A 6025-nucleotide genomic window follows, 5' to 3' on the forward strand; every position below is an offset into this window, starting at 1 on the left:
AAGAAGACGAAAACAAATCGACCTGTGGGGGCAAATAATACTAAGTCTAAGGAGCCAAGGAAAGCATTGGAAAGCAACTTAGATACGGTGGACGGGACGAACGGCAACGCTGATGTACCTCAAGCACCAATTGAAGACAACAACAAACGACACGCTTGGGTTTTACAAACAAAAAAACGCGTGAAACCACCTCGACCGGATGTAGTGATCATTAAACCGTCTGAGAAACTTTCCTTTGCGGACATACTCCGGAAAGTAAAAGGAGCTCCAGAGCTTAAAGCAGTCGGTAATGATGTTCACTCTATCAGGAAAACACAAAAAGGGGAACTTCTGCTTAAATTCAAAAGATCAGCATAACAATAACAAGTATCCACCAAGACCACATCAAAAGTACACTGCTCGATGAAATAGAGATCAAAACGCTTGCAGAGGAAGCTACCTTTGAATTACGATATCTGAACAAAAAAATTTTTAAATTTTTCGCTTTTGCTGTTGATACGAGTGCTGCCAAGGCATTTGCACACAACAAATTAATCAGATTAAGCATTTTGAGTCGTTCAAACAGATTAACATCAAAATGCTAATTTTTTTTTTGAATCAACTAAGCAACTAACCACTTGCCTGAATACCCCTACTATTTATTTGAATATACCAACTGGATTCCAAATATGATTTTGGTTTTTTTTTTGTAATTTTGGAATATATTTTATTTATTAGAAATTTTAGAAAACTTGAATTTCTGAATTAGCATATGTTTTTAAAGAAAAAACATTTTATTTTTCTAAAAAACGTAGATAAGTTTATTTAAAACATTAGGAAAAAATTAAAATTGTTTGCATTTATATGATGCGGTAATAGTGTGGAAACAATGCCGCTAAGATCGTATGGCGCTCGAGCGAAAAAAAAATAATTAAATGAGTCGTTTTTTCCCTTTAATTTTTAAACGAAAGTTATAAGGAATATGTTATTGAATACTTATACTAACAAATACAAAACTAACATCTTTAATATTCAGATATAATTACGTTCATAAAAATGTCGCTATGTTGTCGCAAACGGCTAATGACTTTTGTTCAAATTATGACAAAATATGATTGAATGTTTACTGTATTTAAAAATAGAACGCACTAAAGCAGGAAGCATTTATGTGAAATACTGTAAATATATTTACAGAATTTCGGCATCTTTCAAGTGAGGCCTTTTATGACAATTTCAAATAATCACGACTTTCAAAAATTTATAAATTTATAAATTTTCATACACACTTCAGCTAATTTAGGCATAGATTGGATGTTGTATTTGCGGCACCTGCTCTCTGTTTTCGGCCATTTAACCGCATCTTCAATTTAATCCGTAACATATAAATTTTTCATTTCTAAGTTTTTGGCTCAATACATTCTTACAATCATATTCTTGTGCTAAAACTAAAGACACTTAACAACACATAATAGTTATGACTTACCAAAACTAATTTTTAATTGATACATTTAATTTTGTTGATGCTGTTTATGTTGTTGGAAAGCATCTCCCTACATGTCCATTTAATTTTGTAGCTGCATCAGTCATTGATGTGGTTTCATTTAAATAGCTTAGTAATTATTCAATTATTATTAAGGTGGATAAAGTTGATGTTGAAATTGATGCATTTGCTGGAGTTGAGTTAAGGTCGCGTTTATTGGCATTATTATGTCGTTTGATGAAGTTAAAATTAACATATTCCAATGAAGCGATCTGACAAGTTCCTTTTTGCCAAACAAAAAAAAAATACTCACTATATACAGTCAATTATAGTATTTTCCCATCACAAGAAAATCAAGCTTCATAAACACGAAGCTTTGTTTATCAAGCTTCTTATCATAATTCTGCTGTCCTGCTGTATGGTGCGGTGCGGAAACATTGCAGCTTCGTTGATGTGACTGACGAATCATATTACCATATTATTATGTTCAGTTAGTCAAACTTACTTCATGATCACAGTTCAACTGAAATAAATAAAGATGAATTAATGTCACAGAAATGCTGATAATTATTATTTACCGCTTTTAATTTTTATAAAAGTTACCCACATGTAAAGTGCCAAAAACAACAAGTGTGCAGTGTGCAGAGTGCAGTGTCCGCATGTGTTTTCAGTTTTCCAAAATAGCAAACTAGAAAATTATATCAACTAAATAAGAAATTATACTCGCAATCAGCATTAAAAATAAAACTTTTAATCACATTGCTATAAAATTGTATCATTCTAGAATATTTGAAATACATTCGGTAGAAACACGGCCTATAAAACTCAATACTTTATACCGTTCAATTTAGTTTTCAAAACACAAACCGTTATTCTAAGTCTACATCCCGTTTGATGCGTTGATACGCATTTTGTGCTACACACGGTTTTCAAACTTAGTCGTTTGCATGTGAAGCGGATCAATTGCTTTGAATTTGTTTCGTGATAAGCAATAGTGCAGACCATAGAACACTTTGTGAGGAAGGAAACTTTATGGAGAAGCAAAAAATTTTTGACAAGATTACTAATTTATGTATGAATCTTTGCACATAATCATGTGACTAATGAAATATTGTAATTTTGCATTGGTTCTGCTTATATATTTTCATACATTTTGTATATATTCAAATTTTTTTTTAGTTTAAACCGAATGCATAAATATTAAGAATAATATATACAAAAACATTTATCACCCACCAATTTGAAAGAAATATACACTGAAATTGATATAAATTATATTAAATTGAAAAAAAAAATATTTCTATTTTAATCATTAATAGGTGCTTTCGGCAACTTAAAGTGTGGCAAAAAACCGCAAGTTGATTACTATAGGCATTAAGCGAGATATTGACATCACTGTACAAGCAATTTACATTTTGTATAATATTAAATAATTAAGCAAGGATTAAAAATTAAAATGAATAATGAACAAAAAGCAATGTTCTGAATGCAGGAAATTTTGAAATTTCTTTTTACAACAAAATTATTAATAGTGTAGAACAGGGCTGTCCAGACCAATACAAATCACTAAATAGTTAGGGGGTCGTAGAAATAAATGCATACGTTTATAATTTTTCCGGAGAAAACTAAAAATACGGCCATAATGTTAAATTTAGTTTCATTAATTCTCTAATAATTTATCTTGTATAATTCTATCAATATCAGCATTATTAATATTAGTTGTTGCCATACCAAAAATTTCTTGTTTTTAATGTAATGACTTACGGCTCTGGATACGAGTTACTTGAATCTGTTGTGCAAAGATATATATGTTAAAGTCTTTGTTAATTAAGTGAATTGACCTGAATAAAATAATGTCATTTTACCTAAATATAACAAAGAAATATTTACCTAATTGTAGTGGATTAGAAACCTGTCGCGGGCCGCACAAATATTAGCCGTGGCCCGAGCTTTGGGCAGTCCTGGTTTAGAATATCCAGAACCATATTTAAGCATTACTTCGGAAGGTGGTGATTCAATGGTTGCTGTCATCTCTTACTGCAGTTCTAGCTCTCTCTGCTGCTCTCTCTCTCCTTCTATGATTTCTTTCGCAAATAAACATACCAGATTCAAGTTTTTTGGTGACATCAGGTGGATAATGTTATCAGGTGTGACCTGTTCTCTGGTTACTCTTACCAAAGAGCTGCGATGGTTCTCATATCTCGGGAAATCAAAAAACACATGTTTTGCGGTTTCTTTTGTATCTGGACACACTGGGGACTTATCGTCTTCATCTTTTAGTTCCTTTTCAACTTCTGCTTCCTACTGTAATGGCATTATTCCGGCAATAACCATGTTCGCGTCCTTAGTTTCAACCCTTTGCATACCGCTTCCAATTCTTGCTAACCTCAGATATTTCATTCTGTGGCTCACTATCTTGTACTCTATAGGCTATATCAGCTCTCTGCTGAAAGAGGCCTTCAACTTTTGCTTGCAGCTTAGTTGCGGTTGTTGTAACTGGCGGGCGGTAGCTATATAATTTTTTCATAACCACCTTGTAGCCCAGTCCTCAGGGATTATTCTCGACCTTATCACACATCACCTTGTAGCATCTTATCTTGCTATTCGCTTTTACGAGTTTTTTATGTCATATCTCGATGTTTTATAGGCTTCTTGGTGCGCTATGAAGTTTTCACGACCCCTTGCTATCTGACATAGGCATCGCGCATATTTGCATTTCTTTCTTAACTCGGAAATTTGGTCACTCCACCAATACATATGCTGTCTGCCATTCCGCCGGCCTCTCTTTGCCATATATGCGTTATGTGCATTTGTTATGCAGCGCATGAGTTGTATTACTTTATCATTCGCAGTGCCGGTTAGGTGGATGTCGTCTATTGGGAGCTTAAAGGCTTCTTTGTTGAAAGTTGACTCTTTCCATAGTGGATCTGGGGTGACTGCCACAGGAATGGTCTTTGCTGAGCGTTCATGTATTTCGAAGATAATAGCTTAGTGGTCACTATGCGTGTAGATATCTGACGCTTGCCAATCTGTTGAGTTAGCGGACTATTATCCTATATCCTATTATTCACTATTATCCTATATTCTATTTGAAGACAGATTTCTTTTTATGAAACATATGAAGTATATCTTATATTGGTGGAATCCGAAATAGCTGTATAGTTATGCCAAGCGATCATTATATTAAAAGTTAAATTTTTGGATATAAATACTTTCTCACTGTTATCCCCATTTTTATACGAAGATAGGTATCTCGTTATAAAATACATGAAGTGTATCTATTTGTTAGATATCAAATTAAAATGATTAGGATAGATTGATAAAATACATTGTCATTTATATAAACTAAAGGAATCAAAGACCTTCAACTTGGAAAAGTATTGATTATAAGTTATCTTTGAACTATAATCATATAAAAATTTATAAAACTATAATTAGTTATTTCTATTAAAGTGACAAGTTAGCGCGCTAATAAATTATTATATAATATTTTTGATCACAAATAAAAGAATTTAATGAATTATAATATGATGAATACATTATTTATATATGTACACATTATTAAACATAAATATTTTTATTTATCTATTTATTATTATTATTATATTTTATTATTGATTAATAATATAATTATTTTGGTGTTATTTGGCCATTTTCTTATATTTTCTTATCTTTTTCATAATAATTATTTTTATTAGCAATATAAAAGAATTCTGTTAGAATCAATTATTAAAATATTGTTTAAGCAACGATATGACAAAATAAATAAAATATATTAATTAAATGTATAAAAAAAACTATTAAAACATTTTAACTTTACCTACATTACAAACAAAAACAATTATTGTAAATCTAATACAAAAGCAGAGAAAACAGGCAAAATAATATTAGTATAATTACGTTATTAACTAATAATTTTATATGTAGTAGTACAAATAGATGTAATATTATATAATATATACTTATGCATATATAAATATATATATATGAATATATATATGTAAGTATATAATATATATATATTTATTTTTTATTTTATTTAAAAAACATTTTTAAAAAATTTAAAATAATAAAAAACTGATTGAAAGTTGGTCGTAATAACAATTTTTAATATAAAATATATATTAGAAATATAATTAAAAATTTTTTAATTAGTTTAAGTATATGTATTGTTACTAAAATTTATAAATTCTTATGTCTACTACTACTTAATATTGCACTAATAACACACTTTTTTTAATTACTTCATTTTAAGACAATCTGTAGTAAAATCATACATCTGGCAACGCTAGTAAAACAATAGCAGTTCTGTGAGGTGTTGGGTGCTCTAAAGTGAATCCGTTTTGTGTTTGTAAATTTTGGTAATTAATATGTTTATTTTTTGAAATTGAAATGATTTTATAGTTGCTACAATAAATTGCAAATAATTTAAAATAAAATTTTAATCAATTGTGATAATTTAAAGTATTTAAAAATGTAAAGACATCGTTGCATTTTTTGCGTCTTCTTTAGTCAGAATATTCTCTGTTTTTTCTATTCATATCGGTTGTGTTTTTTTCTTACCAC

At 30.0% G+C, this 6025-nt stretch overlaps 1 long non-coding RNA gene across 1 annotated transcript in view; it reads right to left on the bottom strand.

Annotated features, from left to right (window-relative positions):
* Positions 1-857: 857 nt before the first annotated feature.
* LOC119687921 overlaps positions 858-6025 on the bottom strand; it is a 57388-nt gene continuing 52220 nt past the window's right edge. The window contains exon 5 of the long non-coding RNA XR_005253284.1: positions 858-1982. This is a non-coding gene — a long non-coding RNA (uncharacterized LOC119687921). The remainder of the gene's footprint in view (positions 1983-6025) is intronic.

Source organism: Teleopsis dalmanni, chromosome X, assembly GCF_002237135.1.
Source record: "Teleopsis dalmanni isolate 2A chromosome X, ASM223713v2, whole genome shotgun sequence".
In the NCBI taxonomy this organism is placed as follows: Eukaryota; Metazoa; Arthropoda; class Insecta; order Diptera; family Diopsidae; genus Teleopsis; species Teleopsis dalmanni.